At 44.8% G+C, this 22,069-nt stretch overlaps 1 protein-coding gene across 15 annotated transcripts in view; it reads right to left on the reverse strand.

Moving 5' to 3' along the window:
- Positions 1–22,069, reverse strand: part of NTM (neurotrimin) — a 969,816-nt gene that overhangs the window by 212,551 nt on the left and 735,196 nt on the right. The window lies entirely within an intron of this gene.

Here is a 22,069-nt window from a genome sequence, read left to right on the forward strand (position 1 = left end):
ACTTTCCTTCTGCAAAGAATTGATGGACTTGGGATCCTCTGGCTCGGAGCTGTTTGTATTTCTGCACTCATTCACATACCCAGGTGGCGAGACCCTTGCGCCCACTCAGTCTCTCCCACGCCCACATCTCGCAGGGGCGCCTGGGGACCCAAGGTGCTTATGGAAAGCGAGGCTCCACCTTTGCTGGGCTGCGCTTCTTCCTCTGCCAACAGCCCATTCATCCCCCTTGCCTGGGACCCCTGTTGATCTCTCTCACACACACACAGTACACACACACACACACACACACACACACACACCATATACCACAACACACACCACATACCACAGCACACACCCAGCCACACACACACCACACACCACACATACCACACAGCACACACAGATACACACCACACACACAACACACACGCACCATATACCACAATACACAAAATGCACGCACCACATACCACATACCACACATGCACACACACCATACACACATCACATACCACAGCCCGCTCAACATATGCACGACATACCACAACACAGACATACCACACACTATGCATGCACACACCACACACACCGCATACTACACCACACACCATACACCCCACCACACACACACACACCACTCATACCATACACAACATGCACACCACATACCACACCACACACAGAGACACACACCCGACATACCATAACACGCATCACATACCCCACCACACACCACACACTACACACCACACACACTCATACCCCACCACACACCACACACTACACACCACACTCATACCCTACCACACACCACATACATCACATACCACACACTACACACCACACACACCACATACACCACCACACACCACACACAGAGACACACACCCCACATACCATAACACACATCACATACCACACCACACACCACATAAACCCACATCACAGATAATACACAACACACACACAAATATACCACACACAAAACACGCACACCATACACCACACCACACACCACACATCGTACCACACATCATACCACACATACCAAACAATACACACCACATACCACACACTCCACCACACACGCACCACATACCACACAACACACAACACACACTCCACCACACACACCACACACTCACAACACACATACTACAGACACCACACACACACACCATGACACAACACACACAATACACACCACATGCCCCACCACATATACCACACCACACACACCGTATACAACATACATCACACACCCCACCACACACACACCATACTACACGTACACCACATACCACACCACACAATACACATACACAGCACATATCACACCACACACACCACATACCACACCACACAACACACACACACCTCATACCACACCACAGACACACATCACACACACCACACACAACATATCACTAGACATACCACATACCGCACAACACAACACACACACACTACACACCACACACACACACCACATACCGCATCATACAACACATACACCACATGCCCCACAGCACACCACAAACATCACACACCACACACTACACACCACACTCACACCACACACCAGACACACATCACACACCACACTCAAACCACATACCACACCACACAACACATACACCACATACCCCATCACCACACACACATCACACACCACACACTACACACCACACTCACACCACATACCCCACTACACACTACATGTGACACACACACCACATACCACATGACACACATACCACATACCCCACCAAACACCACACACATCACACACCACACACTACACACCACATACACATTCATACCCCACCACACACCACATACATCACATAGCACACAGTACACACCACACACACCACATACACCACCACACACCACACACATACCACACACACACTCATACCCCACCACACACCACATACATCACATAGCACACACTACACACCACACACACCACATACACTACCACATACCACACACACATCACACACATATCACACACCACACACTACACACCACATACACACTCATACCCCACCACACACCACATACATCACATAGCACACACTACACACCACACACCACATAAACCGTCACACACCACACACACATCACACACCACACACTACACACTACACACACATCACATACCACACCACACACCACATATACCACATACCCCACCACACACACACACACAAACACACACCAGTACATTATTTTATCTTCTACTTTACACTCTAAGGGAGGGTTTGACTTAGTCTGGTTCACTCAATATAATGAAAACATCCTTTCCTGATTCACTCAGTCAGTCGCCCCATCTTTGTTTGCATCCCCACTGTGAGCCCATCCATTTGCTAGGGACTGAGTGTAGACAGATATGCGGGCAGTGTGAGGAATGCAGGGTGTGTCTGGGAAGGTGGTGCTCTAGGACTCAAGATGCAAATCAGGCCCACTTGTAGAGCTTGCGTTACTTATTCATTTGGAGATGGATGTCATGCTGTCACCCAGGCTGAAGTGCAGTGGCACAATCATCGCCCCCGCAGCCTCCAACCAGCCTCCAGAGTAGCTTTGACAACAGGCACCAGCTACAGTACCTAGGAGCACAGAAGCTAGGACCACCAGGACCAGCTATTTTTCTTTTGGTTGTTTTTTGTTTGTTTGTTTTTGTAGAGACAGGGTCTTGTTATGTTGTTGAGGCTGACAATTTCAATCTCCTGGCCTCAAGCAATCCTCCTCACTTGGCCTCCCAAAATGCTGGAATTACACGCATGAGACACCACACTCAGCCATTGTGGAGCTTTATATGAATGCCTGTACTTTATAAATTACCCACGCGCACGCGTGCGCACACACACACAATATTCAAAACAATTTCCACAACTTTTTCTGATGTGCAAAGCTGAGAACCATGATTGTGAGCAGCTGCTGAGTAGTCTGGGTGGAAATGGGGAGCCAGATGGGCAACAAACTTGGACAGGTGAAGAGAAGTACTTTCATGAAGGGCATTTTAAGTTACGTTAAGGAATCTAAGGCATAGGCACCAAGAGCTTCCAACAGGGCGGCACTGTGCTGGGACCTGTGCTTTGGAGCCCGTCTCTCCCTGCAGAGTGAGAGCACTCACAGAATCACCAAAGGCCAGCCCACCCAGGGCTGCTGAGATCTCAGGGAGGGCGGGGCCCCAGGGGCTGGAGAGGAAGGGATGGAGACAGGAGACACCAGGAAGTACAACCCAGGGCCCCATCGAAGATCCGGGGATGGGAGGGGCAATAGCGGAAAGGAAGGGGCATAGCACAGTAATGACCCTGAATAACGTTTATTGATCATTAGCGTGTGCCAGGCACTATGCAAAGCACTTTACTCACATCACGTTATGTGAGCCACACAGCCACTCTGCGTGGTAGTAAACAAAAATATCTCCACTTTACCTGCAAGGAAACTGAAGCTTAATAAATTGCCTTGGGTCACGAAGCTACTAAATTACAGAGCAGGCACTGAATTCTAGTGACGGTCTCCAGGAGACAGACACTCTAAGGCAAGGTACAACTCTGCCTCCTGGTTTCTGTCCTGAGAAAGTGGGATGGGATGGGATGGGTGCAGAGTCCTAAGGAATGGAATCCGAGGGAAGGCTGTGCACACGTAGGAACCTAACTCTTGGTCAGTAACCGGCACACACGTGGTTCTCTAATGGACAATCCTGGGCTGGTCTTGTTTGCCCACCCAGGCTGTTGATGCCTTTAGCACGGGGTCCATTCTGCTGTGCCTCAGAGGAGCTATTGCCAGCTGGTCTCACGGCAGGTACTCAGGCACCTGTTGACTGGCTCATCAAGTGTGCATATAGCATTGTGTATGGGAAGGACCCGTGGCAGGAGATTTCCCTAGCTCTCTCTGAAAACAGAATGGCCATAGGCCCATCCACATCGCTACTCTTGGCTTCCTGGTACTCAAAGCTTGGATCAGCTTCCTCTGTCGTTCTATGCAGTGGACCACACAGACATCCCATAACTGACACTGTTATTAATTGTTGGTCTCCTAGTGAGGCTTCCAGAGACATGGCTGTGTTTAGAAAAGATAGCAGATTTGTCGCCATGAATACCTTTCTGTAGAAAGCACATAGGTTTACCTCCCCCTTCACCTATGAGAAAGCCTCTCTTCTAACTACCCCTTCTCCCCACACTGCCCCCTGTGCCTTTCCAGTCCCTTCTCTGTCCTTGCCATGGACAGTGCATTTTACATGAAGCTGTAAAATTTGATGACAGCTTTCCTTGACAATGTGGCCCTCATGCTGATCCCTCAGTGATATACAGTTCTGACCCTCCGGCAGTTGAGCAGCCTCATTGCAGATGAGAGAAAAGAGAGAGAAGCAAAGGGGGAGTGAGATGCAGAGAAGCAAGGCTGATGGGGAGATGCACAGAAGAGAAGACAGGAAAAGTGTGCCAGGAGGAGGCCAGCCAGGGGAGCATGAGGAAATACATTCAACGTGGCGAGGAAGGAGAACAACTAGAGTCCATGTTTCCCATCTCCCTTGTTCTTTTTGTTTCCAATTAGATGAATGAGTGAGTCTGTGTGTGTGAGTGTGTGTGTGTGTGTGTGTGTGAGAGACAATGCAACAGGAATCTAATTCTGGGCACCATTGTGACAAGCTACAAACCTAGAAAAATTCTGAAAAGGGCAAAATTAAGTATCTTTAAAGAAACGCCAACTAAGGAGCTCATGAGATTTGGGAGAAAGGGGTGAGTCCCTGGCTGGGAGGTTTCCCAGATGCAGATGGTGTGGAAAGTGCTCCCTTTGCTCAGGACACCCCTGGGGCTCTGAGGCACCCCTTCCCTTTAGGAGGTGGCACTGCTGCTTATTTGCCCTCAGATGCTCAGAGCAAAGGCACCACTTTTATCAGACAAGTGTCAGTTCATTTACAGAGGGGACTTCTTTCCCTCCCCGCCAGGTAGTTGAGACCCATCTTCAGCCATCCTGAAAAAACTCACAAAGTCTGACAGTAGGCGGAGCCCCAGTTTATGTTACAAGTATTCATTCCCATGAAAACCCCCTGGATTTGACTTTAACAGCCCCAGGGGAGGCTGATTTGCTGACTACAGAGTTGCTGAAATAAAACTAGTTGGAAAAGAATCTTACAGAACACCATAGTGGGCAAAATCCACATCTGCCCCTCCAAGTGTCCTATCCAGGGGGCACACCCCTCTTTGGCCTCCCTTGTTGTTTATTTATCTCATTTCTGTTCCAGTCTCAGGCAGGGGTCACTTTGGCAGGGTCCCAGCGCCCCAGCCCTACATCTTCCCAAAGAGAAGGCCTGTCTGTTCTGAGCAAAGGCCCACACCAAGTGCACGGCTCCTAGCACAATGGCTTGCTACAGCTTTCCTAAACATGCAATTCAGCGCCTATAGCACTTTGCTTACATTTCAAATTAATAGGCAGTTTAGGTGCTCCCCTTTCAGTTTCATGCATAGAGGTGGAGGCTGCAATGAATGCCAGCCCATGGTGTCTAGGTGATTAGATCTGTCTGCAGAATACAGGTAATTTGTGTTTCTGCTTTGTGCAATTGGCACTAATGCACATGCATAAAATGGAGCCATCTTCCAAAACACTCGTCAAAGAAATATATTTACCAGGCACAAAGGCTAGGAGCAGAAGAATTGAACTCTACTGATAACATGTGTGTAGAAAAGTGATGCACTTAAGTTATTATGCATGAAAACTATTGGCAAAATTGTCAGTGGAGGCTTGTTAGAGAGAGAGGGGATGAACAGAGGGGTGGGTCTGCCCATTGGAATCAAGGGACGCAGAGCTGTGTGAGGACACAAATTACTCATGGGAAAGGAAAATAAAACGAGAATTAAAGGTTCTGAGGTAGAATTTAAGAGAGAAACAGGAGAGGATTTCTTAGGTCAAAGGGAGATTGGCAAGAATAGAGCTGGGAACAGGATCCTATAATGAACCAGCTTTTCACTCATATTTTCTGTACTTCATAGTCTTTTTACTTAAATAAATGGAGCTGGGGCATTTTCCATTTGTCCCTCATCTCCTGCATTTCATCACGCCTCTGTTGACCCCAGGAGTCTTATACGAGATTCATATTTTTTTTCAGTTATTTTCTGTTATACTGTGGTATCTACGGTCACTACAACTTTATGCATTTTGTTTTATATTTTACTTTTTATACTTAGACCTTGATGTTAGTTTGCATTTTAAGAGTAGGACATTAACACCCTGACCCTGATTTCATATTCAAAGCAAATGAGGTCCAGGGAAGAAGGGCTTATAGAGGTCATTGCCTGAGACGACTTTAGTGATTAAGATGAATTGCATATCCTCAGGCTCCTGCGGTGAAACCCCCCCTATCTCTAAAATGGGAATAAAACCGCTGGCCCCTTCTACTTTTCTCCTGTGAACACTGCAAATTTTGAGGAGAGTTAAACCAGATGAGCATATCAAGGTGACCACTGGACATATTTTGATAGCAGAAAAAGGCATTACAATGATTAATTCAAGATATTAGATCATGGAAAAATTACCAGTGTACATGCTCTCTCTCTCCCAAACATACACACACACGCACGTCCCACAAAATACATTTCCATCCCACCTCTTCCAGCAGAGCACAGCTTGTAGCAGCCTATGCATACTCTACCAAGAGGCGCCTTGGGGTTTAGACTACAAATAAACTGTACAGTAGATTCCACATCCATGGACAATCTAGAAATGGATGCTAAGCTCTCTTTTCTTGCTACTGGCATGCCTCTCCGGGGACTCCTGTGGATATTAATGCCTACTAATCCTTGCAGAACCCTAAGCAGGGAGGCAAATAGTATTCTATGCCTACCACCAGATGAAGAAAGAAAGGAGCCAGCAACATAGATGATTTATCCAATGTGGTTTACAGATTTGGTCTTCAAAAGTAGCCAGAGGTCCTATTCTTTATATGGAGTGATTCAAAATTTAATCATTGGTCGTAGTCTGGTCCCTCTTTTGCCCACAGCAAAGACACTGTCTCTTGCAACCTTAGGGCCATCCCTAGAGGAGGAAATAAAAGCCATTAGCTGGGTCTTAAGGGTCTCAGGCCACTGTTTTTAGGGAGACCTAAGCTCAGTCGGGTAAACTGAGTTTTCTCACCCCTCACTCTCATTCTTCTCCCTTTTCCCTTCTTCCAATTTCTAAGTCTCCAACTCCTGGGAAGCGCAGAAACATTCTGGCATTCTCTCAAAAATCTTGGTCCCATATATTGAGAGACTCTAGAAATACAATGTCTACATTTGAAGGAGCCATTAGCTCTGATCAGTTTTAAAGCCAGAGCTGCTCGACATGTGCAGAAAGAAAATAGCAACATAAACAGGAGGAAACAAAGACAAGAATTAAAAAAGAAATCATCAGCCGAGCTGTAGAACCAAGCTGTGACTGGGAGGGAAGGCAAGCGGGGGGCTCAGACTGGGGGCCGCCTGATTCGCGTGCAATAGAGAATGCCCAGAATCACATTCTTCGCAGATTTGTTAATTTCCCTGCTCTCTAGCTCTGATGAGGGCTTTTTACACCAGAGCATATATTCTTTATACAGCGTATTATAAATCTGCATCTCCCCAGGGGCTGATGCACAGGCAGCCATGCCATTCTCACGCTAGCCCTTGATGCGGACTCAGTCTAGACCAGTGGCACTGCTCTGCTGTGTGAACCCTAACCCAGCACTGCCTGTGCATTGCCAGGTGATTGCATTTCATTTAACAGCTCTGCCCTTCTGTAGCCTTGGTGCAGAAGGTCCCCCAAGCCCATCAGATATGGCTCTTTGGCAGAGAGACGTGATGCCACGGGACCAGAAGACTGCCAGCTTATTTCCATTGTGACGGAAAATCCCATTTCAGCCTAGGATGGCAAAGGCAAACAATTTAATGCATTAACCTGCACTGACTCCTCACCCAGCTGCTTCCCATCCTGATTGAAGGGTAAGAAGGTTAATTATTCCCAGGCTCATCTTCAGACTTCACAGACCATATCATCACTGTTGGCAGGGGCGCCTGGTCTGGCTGAACCCATGCTGTGGAGGCCGGTGGTGGTAATGGAATTGGCTGTTCCTGCTGCTGCTACCCCAGCTCCACTCTTTGATATCAGAAGGGTCAGTCATGATGTCAAGCACATGTGTCCCCATTTTCAGATACCAGGAGTACAAGGAGTGATGGTTTTTCTTACTGCACAGTGTGCTTTGGAAAATTTGCCCAACTGTAGCAGTGCACCCTTCAGCCACTGATGACCTCAGTAGACACCACTTTCAGGATGAGCACCTTCTCCTTACAAATCCAGTGTGCAGGGAGACCACAGAGCTACAGCCCTGGAGAGCTACGGCCTCTGGGAATAAGCTCCAGACACAGTAAGAAGTAGAGGAGACCAGCTGATGCCAATGTGGGGCACTGTCTGCCCAGGTCCCAGGGCCCAGAGCACGGGGGCCACCCATGGATGAGAGAACATCTTTTCATCCGCTGGCAATTGGAGAATGAGACAGAGAAAGAATGTGGCAGGCTGGGGGGAGAGGAGCTTCTACTATACACTATCTATCTCTACTCCTCCCCCTCCCAGCCCCTTCACCCCCTTGAGGACATCATCCTTAAAATATATTTCATTTCACAGCTGCATTATGGTACCACAAAATCCTGGGAATCCAATTTAAGAACAGATTACCTCCTCACTTACTTCATTTGAAGCAATTACATGTTAATTTTCATTGAAACCAGCCTAATGCATACCAATCTGATGCTGCAATCTCATTTGAATACTTAAGGGAACATCCACAGAGTTTGGGGGCTCCAGAGATTTTTATTTAAAGGGCCACTTCATCATTCCTTTTGTTGGTGGGCTCTCATCTATTTCTGGTCCCCTTTCCATGGCTCTTGAGGACAGAAGTTCTCTCACGGTGAAATAAGAGCAGATCAGCTTTCTCCAAAACAGCAGTAGCTGTCCTTGGAGAGGAAGCCCGTGTTCCGAGGTTTCTTTCTTCTCTCTGCCATTTACGTGCTGTGCGATTGCGATGAAAACACCTCCACCTTGCTTTATCTTCCTTGCAAAGTCAAGATTTATTCTCTGCCGTCTGCACAGGAGAGATGCAATGCCAAGTCCCAGCTTTTTCTCAGCCTCAATCCATGCTCAGCCCTCTCAAATTGTTGATTACCATATATTGTATTCCCAACCATTCACCTAAGGAGGAAATAGCTTTCTAGACAAGCCTTGTGCATTGATTGCAGCCACTGGTAATTAATAATACTCAGGGACTTTGGAATCAGCTGGTCTTTCAGTTTTAGAATAGTGAAGTTAAAAAAAAAAAAAAGCTTATCTGCTCAACTTACGCTTTTAAAATACTAAAGAAATTCATGTTTGAAGCTACCGCTTAATTAGATTGTAAGACTGTAAAGGACCCTGAAATTATTGTGAAGATGCGATATAAATGTGTTTTATATTATGTTGCAATTAATCTACGATGACATGGAGGCAGGCAGATGGGAGTGACAAAATTGATTTAGTTCAAGTTAGCGCGGAGTCATTGGTCCCAAGGCAGCCCAAGTTCTTCTTCAGTTTTGAATTAGGTACTTGAGCACAGACAAGGAACTGGACAGATACCTGTAACTAACAGCTCAGTGTTGCCCTGAAGTAGGACAGGTGTCTGGGGTACTTTTTATTTTGTACAATGCTCATTTATTCAGCGCCCACTGTGTGCTTGTTCTTAGATTCAGAAACAGAGCAGTAAAGTATTTTTTAAGTGCTAAGTCCCTGTTCTCACGGAACTTACACAAACAAAACCCCAAATAAACAAATACATCAGACAGTAAATCCAATGCAGACCAATAAATTCCTGTGTGGACAACAGGAAGTATGGAGAGGGGTACTATTTTATTTTTGGTATATCACATCGGCCCAGCAGATTTTAGCCTGGGAAGAATTAAAGGGCCTGGCTGGTCTGCTTCTTTAGCATTGATTACATTAATGAAATTAATGCTTTATATATCAGAATATTTCAAAGCCCTTTGTCAAATCACAGCCCTTCACTTCTGAGAGCAAAGACTTGTCACTGCTTCCATCAGTAGAAGCTTAGCTTGGCATTGTCCATCATACGGCCAGGAAGCCAAACAAGGTGGGGCACAGACTAGGGAGAGGGGCCCATGCTCAGAGTTTCCAGTCTGAAGACTGACACACTTTTCTAACCTTTTCAAACTCAATCAACCAGAGAAGGAACAAAAAGCAATGCCCCCTTCCCTTATGGAGACATTGGCAAATATTCTCTTTGCCCTCGTGTAGCAAGACTGAGTAACATTTGCATTGCTAGAGGGTTAACTAGACTGGGAGAATGTAGTTGCAATACAAAAAGACAATCACTTTAAATGAACACTCATGATTTCTAATAGAAATTTTCCAATGCAGAATTAGAAATGAATGTGAGTCATTCTGGAACTTTGGACTTTGATGACTTTGGGGGCTGATGAGAGTCTGCCTTGATCAGATGATGCCAGGAAATAGTCTCACCTCTTGAGAAAATACAAGCATAAGAAGCTCTGTGTTGTCCTCGATGGATACTTTCCCTCTTACTCTCCTTCGGCCTGGGCTCCTTGCAGCGTTGTTCTTTCTTCCCTACACCTGTATTTCATTCATTCATATTATTTTAATTAACTGCACTAGTTTTCAAGTCTGCAAATGAGGACAGCATCACAGAAAGGGGCTGATCCATCTGTTAGATGTGGTGAAGAAAGGTTTGTAACTGTCATCCTCAGCAGAGCTCACGCTTTTGGCTGGATCTTAATAATCATGACTTGCATTTCCATGGCATATCACAATTTCCCAAACCTATGCATGCCTTCCTTCCATATCTCCCGGTGCTGGGCACCATGCTAGGTCCTTGAGGTAGAAGGAACACTGCTGCTATGAATGACATTAAGGACACTCTATAGTTACTACTATGAGGGTGGTTAAGTACAGGACGCAGTGAGAGTCCAGAGAAGAGGTGCGGGACTCATGTATCTGTCCCCTTTTTCATTTCCCTACCGTCTCTGCCTTGCTCTGTGTCCAGAAACTGCATTCCCTATAATTCCCAGGCTTCCTCTCCCTCTGGCTTCAGCACTGTCTTGGTCAATGGAAGAGTAGGAGAAAGTATCACCCCCCACTTCTGTTTGGGTACTATCTATGGGCAGCGTCTCCCAGTGGCTCCAGCCCCTACATCCATGGTCCTAGCACTTGCTGGATTGGCCCAGCCCTTACTTCAAAGCAGTGTCTCACCCTGTGTCCCTCCAGCCCTATGGATGTGTGTGGAAGTGGGAATAGGGTAGTCGAATCAACCATTGTTTACTGTCTTGGTTGCCTTGCCCTCTCCTGGTAGGCTTCTCAGCCCTTGCATCACATGTGTAACCAAGTCCAACTACTGTTGTACCTAGAGTGGTTTCTGACTAATACAGTGCCTAATCCAGGGAACTGGGAGAAAGGAGAAATGCTCAGAGAGATGCAGAGAAGGCCACACCTGAGCTGAGTTTAGAAGAAGCTATAACAGTCAACCAATGGATGAATGGGGCAAAGAGATTACAAGGAGGAGGATGAGCATGTGCAAAGGCATTTTTAGGTTGTTTTGCTTATTTGCCCCAATAGAGAAAGGATCTTCCCAGGTTGGGAGCTGATGGAAGAGCAGGGCTCACCAGCCCTTGCCACACAGTGTGTGAATGATTGGCATGTAAAGGCTCCTACAAGGTTTGAGTGATGATCAATGAAGGGAGAGGAACGCAACATCATCATTTTGTAAATTAAGCAAACATTAACACGACAAGGGCAAGTGGTCACGGAAACACTGAGTCATGGCTTCTTCAATAGTTCCTGGGTCTCTGGCTGAATACCGAGGCTACCGTGTGTAGAACGGGACATCATCGTCCAGACGACGGCTGAGCCTCCTTCTACAGGGTCATCTCCTCTTTCCCAAATGCCTCTGGAAGTTTGTGTATTCCTGACAGGAAAATGTTACCTATGTCTACCTTTCTTTTGTTTTTGGCCCTAATGTTATTACATTTCTTTTCTTCAGCTTTCTTGGGGAATAATTGACAAATAAAACTTGTATATATTTAAGTTGTACAATCTCATGTTTTCACAATATACATTGTGAAATGATCACTGCAGCCAGGCTAATTAACATGTCTATCACCTCGCCTCCTCACCATTTTCTTTTTCTTTTCTTTCCTTTGTGGTGAGGATACTTAAGATCCCCTCTCAGCACACTTCAAGTATACTATCCAGTACTGTTAACTACAGTCACCAAGCTGTTCATTAGATCTCCAGAATTACCCTATGGAACTGAAACTTCGTACCCCTTCACCAGCATCTCCCCATTCTCTCCCACTCCACCCACCCTAGACAACCACTAGTCTACTCTGCTTTTATGAGTTGGATTTTTTTAGATCAACATATAAGTGAGATCATGCAGTGTTTGTCTTTCTATGTCTGACTTATTTCACTTAGCCTAAAGCCCTCCACATTCATCCATGTTGCCGAAAATGTTACCATAGGATCTAGCACTCCCACTTGTGGGTATACATCCAAAGAAAATGAAATCACTATCCCAAAGGATTGTCCTCACTCTCATGTTCACTGCAGCATTAGTCACAATAGCTAATATATGGAAGCAACCTAACTGTCCAACAACAGATGACTGGATAAAGAAAATGTAGGCATTTGTAGAATGTCTATGCCCCTGGAGGCTACCCGTGATACTGTGTGACCTTGAACGAGTCAGGCCACCTTTCCCGATTTAGGTTTCTTCATCTTAAAGAGGCTAAACTTGATGAGCTCCAAGATCCTTCCCCCTAGAAACAACCTATTGTTCTAGTTCAGAGTTTAAAATGCAAACATTAATTTCACATACTCTGCTCTGCTCTATAGGATCATGAGTGAGTGATCTGCAAATGCAAAGCCAATGGCCAGGGGTATGGGAAAGGAAGGCAGGCAGGCAGCAAAGGAAAAAGGGCAGCAGCAAGTTGGGGAGAGCAGGCTTTTTATGAGACTGATATAATTACTGTCATAGTCTGAGTAGCTTCCCTCATTGAAAATAACTTACCAACTGCAATCCAACCAAGGCAGCCAACCAAGTGCCCTGCATTGCCCTCTCGTGGCTGATCAGAAAGGGACATTTACGGAGGAGGACACTGGGTTGCAGGGTCCTAACCTGTGACAGGCTTTCGCAGGGGCAGAAAAGTGTACAAAGTACTACCCAGCTCTCACTGCAGGAAGCCAACTGCCTTGACACATGCCTTGAACAACACTTGCTCTTTATTTTAAACACATTTTTAGATGTCATGTCAAAAGCAAGATAAGATCTTTTCAGTAACATTCCATATTTACACCTCTTTTATTTTTTTAAACAAAAGTTTGCATCTGAATAGAAATACATCTTCAAAAGACGCCTTTTAAAGGATCCATGGGAAAGAGAAAAATTTGTTGATGATGAAATAAGTTCAACTGTACAATATGAAAAAAAAATCCTTCCACAAGATGATGAAGAATGACATGAAAAGAAACAAAAAGCCTGGAGTCAGGTGGAAAGAGCTGCAGCATGGGTAAACTGAGGAATCAGCATGGAGCAGCCATCAGTGGGGCTGAAAGCTGGGGCCTGATGTTGACTTCTGTGCCCTTTCCTGTCTCTGAGCCCAGCCAGCCCTTTGTCTCTCTAGTCCTCCCAGGGCTTGGACAGTGAGCCTTAGGATTGCATGGAGTCCTTCGAAGCACAACCGTACTCTGGAAAGAGACTGCTAAGGTGACTTTGGGGTCTATATTTACTGCCTCTCAATCATTTCCAGATCCAATTGGCTTCATTGACAACCCAAGAAATGATTGTGTTAACTGCCTGGCACTGAGCGTACCATCTGGGAGTGCCTCTCACATCCCAGCCAGTGGTGGAGGCATTTCAATCAGAGCTCATGGGGATCCAGGTTGATGAAGCGGGTGCGGCGAGAGAATCCAGCGCATGCCAGAGCTGCCGGGGTCTTCCATCCTAATGCAAGCAAACGCTTGTTTTGATCAGTAGGGTACACAGATCTGAATGAGACCTAGAGGGACAATGTGTACGTGGTGCACACAGACTGGCTTTCAGATACAGAGAAATTCGAGTCAGGATGTTAAGATAGCTTTCCTCTTTGTGATCTCTGGATGAAAATACTATTTAAATGCAAATCACAGAGGTGTTTATTACAACCGTGGATATGATTCCAACATTATTTAAGAAGCAAGTCTCTAGTTGAATATCTTACCAACCACCCAGGTGAAGTGCCTCGCCGAGACTGGGCATGGGCTGCGTGGAAGCGCCACAAGACTCGCAAGTAGAGCCTGCTCCCATCCTTAACCTGATCAAAGCAATCAGGTAGTGTGCATAATGTATGCATCTATGGAAAAACAAACACTTTGAGGGATGGGCCCAGATATAAACAATACCTAGGAGAGGATGACTGGGAGGAGTTGCTTTCAGAATCTCACTGGGTTAGATTCCTTCTGTCTAAAAACATAAAAGATGGTCCAATAGGCCCAGCAGGAATTCAGATATCTTCCAGGGCTTTTCTGGAGGTAACAAGACCCCCTCTGGCTGTTTCCCCAACTGTGACCAAGGAAGATTATCTCTGTGATCTTTCAAATAAGAAAACAGAGTTGGTGTTGTTTTCATTCAAAGCTAATCTGAATAGAAGCCCAGGGGTGCATTTGATCAGCAGCCCCTCCTGCTAATCCAGAAGACTTTTGCCATGTAACATAAGTGTGTGTGTGTGTGTGTGTGTGTGTGTGTGTGTGTAAGTGAGCAGTCCCAGAAAATGTGTGTCAGACCAAAACAGCATTCGGTCCAAGTTATGCCCTCTGAGAGCCCGGGGACGTCATGATTAGAGAGCAGGATGCCTTCTCTAGTGGAAGGCCGCCTCTTGGCTGCATTCAGTGTTGCCTACATGGTACTTGGCAATACACACCCTCCCACTGGGAGTCTCATTTTCTTGCTGTTGACTCCACCAGTCATTCCCATACCAAACCTGAAACATCATTCTCTATCAAATCAGAGAAACACAAGGGATTCTCTAAGACATCTCATTATTTACTAAGTGAATGGTTTCTGAAAATGTCTTTCTTCATTTTTTTTCTTTCTTCCTTAGTAATTTTTCCCCTAAGAGTTGAGCTGTACCCTTCTATGAAACATGTGTGCAAGAAGTGAACTAGGCTGAATAAAAGACACTAGTGTCTTTCATTTACCATTCAATGCCTTATAGTGGACAGGACAAATGGTGGCAAGACTGATTCAATTGTGGTCTGTTTAAGATGCTCCAATCTGCATAACACTGTCTTAGCCTGGGTCACGCATCAACCAGAACTAGAATGCACCACATAAAGAAGGCTATGCATTTTGAGATGAGAAAACAGAGAAGGGGAAATATAGCTTGGCCTTCATTCAGGACAAATGGGAAAGGAAAAATGAGAGGGAGGGATGACCTTTTGTTGTATGGCAGAGTAGCTATTTGTAGTCTGAGTCATTTCTAGCCTCTGTTGAGAAAAGCAAAGTTTCTCTCTTCCTTTGCCAAACGCCTATGCGAGAATCAAACTGGTTTCCTTCTGCCTCAAGCACGAATCGCTGACAACCTCGCCAGAAAATTCAAACGAGTGGTGAAGCATCTTTATTACTAACCAGGATTATGGAGACAGACCCAGCTTCCAGGTGGTGTTGATCGGTTAGAAGAAACATATTCTATTTTACCTATTGTAGAATTTAGATAGGAAGTCATTTGGTGGAATGAATCTGAAGCCCAGCGCTTATTTTTCTTTAGCTGACTTTGATGTCTGAGGAATCTACAACTCTTTTCAGGAGGTCAGTTCTTAAACTTTCACTGATCTTCCTAAAACAATCCCTATTTTACACAGGGCATACTGTGACACTGAGCAGCCATACTGGCTTGCTTAGGACTGCAGAGGAATGCAGCGTTACAAATTGGAATTTGAGCTCCTCGATGCCTGATGCTTACCCTTGTGTCCAAACCTCTGTGTTGCATTAAAGCTGTATGACAGCTTACGAAAAACAGTTCAGGATGATAGATCCCTTCTGTTCACTTATCTTGTGCTGAAAACTTTTTGACTGGAAGGCTTGTTTTGTTTTTGTTTTCTAAAACTTTTAAACATAGAGAGAAAGGAGATTAAAAAGTCAAGGAATCAAGAAAAAATATATATGTATATATAAAAAACACATATATATTTATATATGTGCACATATATAAATACACACACAACACAAACGTACACACATATAGGCATGCACATAAATTTCTGGGGACTTCCTGCCATATGCATTGCTACCAAGGAGACTAGCTCATTCTGTTTTAAACAGGGATTAAACTTTGGACCACAGTTTTCTTTCTCTCTGTCATTTTTTTCTTTTTTTTTTTTTGGGGGGGGGGGATAGGGCCTTGCTGTGTCACCCAGGCTTGTGTGCAGTGGCACAATCATGGCTCATTGTAGCTTTGACCTCCTGGTTTCAATCCTCTTGCCTCAGACTCTAAAGTAGCTGGGACTACAGGTGCACACATCACCATGCCTTTTATTTTTATTATAAAATATTTTTTAAAATTTTTTAAATTTTATTTTTAGTAGAGATGAGGTCTCTCTATGTTGCCCAGGCTGGTCTCAAACACCTGAGCTCAAGTGATCCTCCCACCTCAGCCTCACAAAGTGTTGGAATTACAGGCATCATCCACCATGCTAGGCCTAAATTTTACTTCTCTTGTGACAGAAAGTGAGAATTCATATACTATGTGAATACAGAAGTTCAATAAGCAACTCTGTGTTGATTCATTGAAATCTTGAACATATATCTAGAAATAACAGTATATTTTAATGTAATTTTCAAATAAAAATCCTTATCTCTAAGTTATATTTTGTCATAAAATTTCAACCAAACATAGATATGATTGAAAGCATTTGCAGTCAAGCCCTTCAGCCAAAAATGGAAAGGCATTAAGCCCCATGCCACAGGGCAATGTGATATTAGGAATATACTCAGTGCACACCTCCAGTCCACTGGATCACACTTCAGCCATATGTCGACAATTCAGCTCTCTGGAGAGGCAACTGTCCTTGGCAGAGATAAGACATGCAGGAACTTTGAAGACCATATTATTTCCTAAGTGTTTTGGTGCCAGGAAAACCAAACTTATGGAAAGAAGAGTGCATTATTCACTTATGAAATCATTCATTCATTTGTTCAGCAATTAGATTTTGAGCATCAAATCTGCACCAAGCAAAGCTCTAGGCACTGGGGTATAGCACAGAAAAGACAGGGCATAGGCCCTCCCCTCCTGGAGCCTATGCACTACTCAGAAGAGAAACAGGAAGAAAAAAGATGCAAGTTTATTGCAGAGAGCAGTAAGTTCTCTGAAGACACACACAGGGCATTGGGCTAGAGTTGAGCCCAGGTGAAAGATTGTTATGTCTTTAAGGAAGTCCATTTTGAGGAGGTAACATTTGTCCTGAAATCCAAATGGTAAGCAGGAGCCTGTCAGGTGGAGGACTGGGGGACAGAAGAGGGGAGAACCAGGCAAATTGTAACTCAGGAATGGAAACCCAAACATCTTATGTTCTCACTCATAAGTGGGAACTAAGCTATGAGGATGCCAAAGGCACAAGAATGACACAATGGACTTTGGGATTTGGAAGAAAGAGTGGGAGGGAGGTGAGGGATAAAAGACTACACACTGGGTACAGTACACAATGCTGTGCACAGTCAGTGTGCTGAGAGAGGAGAAAATGTGGTGTCCCAGAGGTGAGAGGAGAGCAGCATGGCTGGCCAAGTGGCCCAGTGGGACACAGTGGACATGGAGGTGAGGGGAATGTAGGGGCTAAATCTTGTAGGTCTTGACACCTTGATGAGCAGACTGGATTTTAAGTATGAAAGGTTTGGCTGAAAGGTTCTAAGCAGGGGAGCAATATAATAGAAGATTCATGTTTTCCAAATATTTAATTGTTTTCCTTATAAACAACAGAAATTTGTTTATCATTGTCCTGGAGGCTAGGACATCCAAGACTAAGGTGCCGGCAGATTCAGGGTCTGGTTACGCCCCACTGCCTGGTTTATGGATGGCACATTCTTGCTGTGTCCTCACATGGTAGAAGGGGCGAGGGAGAGGATGTGGAGAAATAGGAATGCTTTTACACTGTTGGTGGGAGTGTAAATTAGTTCAATGATTGTGGAAGACAGTGTGGCAATTCCTCAAGGATCTAGAACTAGAAATACCATTTGACCTAGCAATCCCATTACTGGGTATATACCCAAAGGATTATAAATCATTCTACTACAAAGACACATGCACACTTATGTTTACTGTGGCACTGTTCACAACAGCAAAGACTTGGAACTAACCCAAATACCCATCAATGACAGACTGGATAAAGAAAATGTGGCACATATTCACCATGGAATACTACGCAGCCATAAAAAAGGATGAGTTCATGTCCTTTGGAGAAATATGGATGAAGCTGGAAACCATCATTCTCAGCAAACTACTACAAGAACAGAAAACCAAACACTGCATGTTCTCACTCATAAGTGGGAGCTGAACAATGAGAACACATGGACACAAGGAGGGGAACATCATACGGTGGGGCCTGTTGGGGGCTGGTGAGTGGGGGTAAGGATGGCATTAGGAGAAATATCTAATGTAGACGATGGGTTGATGGGTGCAGCAAACCAAAATGGCACATGTATACCTATGTAAAAAACCTGCACATTCTGCATCTGTACCCCAGGACTTAAAGTACAATAATAATAAAAATATTTAATTTTTTAAAAATTTTTTATTTCAATAGGTTTTTCGGGGACAGGTGACATTCAGTTTCATGGATACGTTCTTTAGTGGTGATTTCTGAGATTTTGGTGCCCCCATCACCCATCACACAATGTACACCCATCACACCCATCACACACTGTACACCCATCACAGTGTACACTGCATGCAATGTGTAGTTTTTTGTTCCTCGCCCCGCCACCCTTCCTCCCAAGTCCCCAGAGATAATTGTATCATTCTTATGCCTTTGCGTCCTCAGAGTTTAGCTCCCACTCATGAGTGAGAACATATGATGTCTGGTTTTCCGCTCCTGAGTTACTTCACTTGGAATAATGGCCTCCAATTCCATCCAGGTTGCTACAAATGGCACTATTTCATTCCTTAAAAATATGTTTTTGCCTTTCTTTTGGAGAACAGAGTATCAAGGGATGGAGAACAGAGTATCAAGGGAAAGTCAAAATAACAAAGAGGTCAGTTAGGAGGCTCATGCAGCTATTGTCGTTTTGATGACAGCGGATTAAACTAAAGGCTGTTGAAATAGAGGTAAAGGTATGAAGTGGGGATATATTTCGGAAGTTCACTCAACAAAATGTGTGAATGGATTAGAAACAATGGATATTATGAGATGGGGAGGAAAGATAAAGGAGGGATAAAGTTTGTATGCGGCATTTTGGTGTGAACAACAGCGTGGGAGGTGGTGTCCTTTTTTGAGAAGGAGTAGGCATCATTAACAAGGTTTGAGTAAAACAAAATGATCATTATACACTTGTGTGGGACTTTCTATCAGATCACTATCTCTCTAAGTCGGGAACTCAGTGGAGATGTTGGAGCAAAGATATCAATTTATGAAAGAGATTCCAGGTGTGTATGTGCAGACAGGGTACAGAAGACAAGGGTCAAGTCTTTAGCACGACAGCATTCAAGATGGTGTAGTGCATCATGCAGAGCTCAGGAAAGCTGGACAAAGAAAACTAGGGAGTAATGTGTCATGGAAGTCGAGAACATTAGGAACAATGAGAACACTTCATAGATTGTTCCCATGATACATTGCTGCACAGTAATATGCTGTTAACTCATTCAAAAAAAGTAAAAGTCAGGCACAGTGGCTCATGCCAGTAATCTGAGCACTTTTGGAGGCCAAGGCAGGAGGATCACTTGACCCTAGGAGTTTGAGACCAGCCTGGGTAACAAAGTGAAACACTGTCTTTACAAAAAAAATTTTTTGAAATAAAGAAAAAAAAAAGATTAGCCAGGCATAGTGGTGCACCTGTACTTCTAGCTACTCAGGAGGCTGAGGAGCGAGGATCTCTTGAGCTTGGGGAGTTGAGGCTGCAGTGGGTTCCGACCATACCACTGTACTGCAGCCTAGGCAACAGAGTGAAACACTGTCTCAAAAAAAAAAAGGATAAATTTTTTACTTGAACTACCATTCTACATTAGCCCATTGCAGGTCACATGAAAACTTCAAGATGTTACAAATCCTCGAGAAAAGTTAGTTTTGTATTGTGTGAAACTGACTTGACTGGAAATCAGAAGAGGACTCTATGTAGGGAGTAGCTGACCATCCCAATGCCTGTGCCTCTTTCTTTTGGCCACAGGGGTAACATCCCTGAGAATGAGTCTCTATTCTAACCACAAGGGCGATACAGTGCCTGGCTAATAAATGTACACTGAATGAAAAAAGGCATATATGTTTGGGAGTTTTACATGCCTTTTATGGATTTTTTTTTAAACAAAAAGATTCTTAGAGTGAAAGGAGAACTCAGCTTATTCTCAAGCTTTCACAAAGACCTGCACTAAAATAATCACTAAAATAATCTAGGCACATGCTTCCTAACCTAGTTGTGACTATCTATGGCTAAATGATCATGCTCAGGGAATTAAACATCACAGCTTAATGGCAGTACACCTTTGGGCTTTTCACAGGCAGCGAAGAGTCATCAAAGACATCTGAGGCATTGCCACAACACTTGGGAAGGGATGCTATGTATGTCTAAGATGTATCATCACGATCAGCTGAGCCCTGGACTTTTAACATTTTAAATAAATTCAGTTTTGCCTGAGTTTGTTTAAACTCTGCAGATAGCTTATAGGTAGGCTGTGGGTACAGACAGATGGGATGCCAAAGAGAGAGGAAGCTGTGCAAATGCCAAGTGGCCAGAGCAGTGACCAACCTGGACACTGCCTGCTGGGTACTTTGTTTACTAATCTCCTGTTCTTGGCAGCTCCTTTGGCGTGGTCACGTGGCTTCTCCACATGGAGCTGCTTAATTGCTGCCTGCGGAGAGTTTGACCCTTTTAATCCAGATGGCTCAAATCTCCTTGGCACCGACCAAGCTGCCCCTTTCCCGGATAAAGCCCAGTTGTCTCATTACCTCTGAATGGTCCCCCTTTAGACAAACTCTCCAATGACTTCCATCTTGGAAAGGCTAAGTTGAAATATCATACAAAAGGCAAAGGAAAGAGAGGGGGGGAAGAGAGGGAGCCGTGTTGGTATCACTCCCCTTTCCCTTTTCATTTCTGGAATATGAATGTGTTCATTTATAACTCAACATTCAAACTAATTGTTAGCTGAAGGCTTTCAAGTAAAAATGTAGGTCAAGTAATATTATGTGGGATAATGGCAATTGTTTCAGCTTCAGGGAACATGTAAGTAATTGAACCTCACTATTTCACTGACTTATTACAGACCAATATGCACCCTGGTTGCCAAGGAGCACATGATCCCATGCCACCCTCAAATTGACTCAGGTTTAAGATTCCCTTGCTGAGCTGGGCCTGGGATTACAGCAGGGACTTGGCAGGCTGGTGGAGGGAGTTACAAGGTTCTCTATCTCTGCCTCCCTCCCACACATGCACAGGTGCCACCTAGAACATCCCCTCTTTCTCGATATGGAAACAATCTTTAGGTTAAAACGGAGAAGATGGTTAGAGTGAAGGTGGACCCCGAGCCAATGTCTGCCAGCATGAAGCAGACAGCAAGGCTGCATGATGACAGAAGCCTGCAGTGTCAGCCAACCAATCTGAGAAAAGTGCCTGGGACCCCCAGCCTGGAGAGTCAACTCATGACAATTAAGGACAATTAGTCATGTGGTCTGGCTGCTGCAGTGCCTGAGTTTCATACTGACCCTGGAAACAGGATCAATGCTTCTCTGCTGCCTGCTGGGGTTTTGTCTCTTCCCGTTGTTTTATCCACTCCTCCTGCTTACCATGGTCTTCCTCTGGTTCCTTTCTCCCACCTCTTCTTTCTTTCTCCAC

This window comes from Nomascus leucogenys, chromosome 15 (assembly GCF_006542625.1).
Source record: "Nomascus leucogenys isolate Asia chromosome 15, Asia_NLE_v1, whole genome shotgun sequence".
NCBI lineage: Eukaryota > Metazoa > Chordata > Mammalia > Primates > Hylobatidae > Nomascus > Nomascus leucogenys.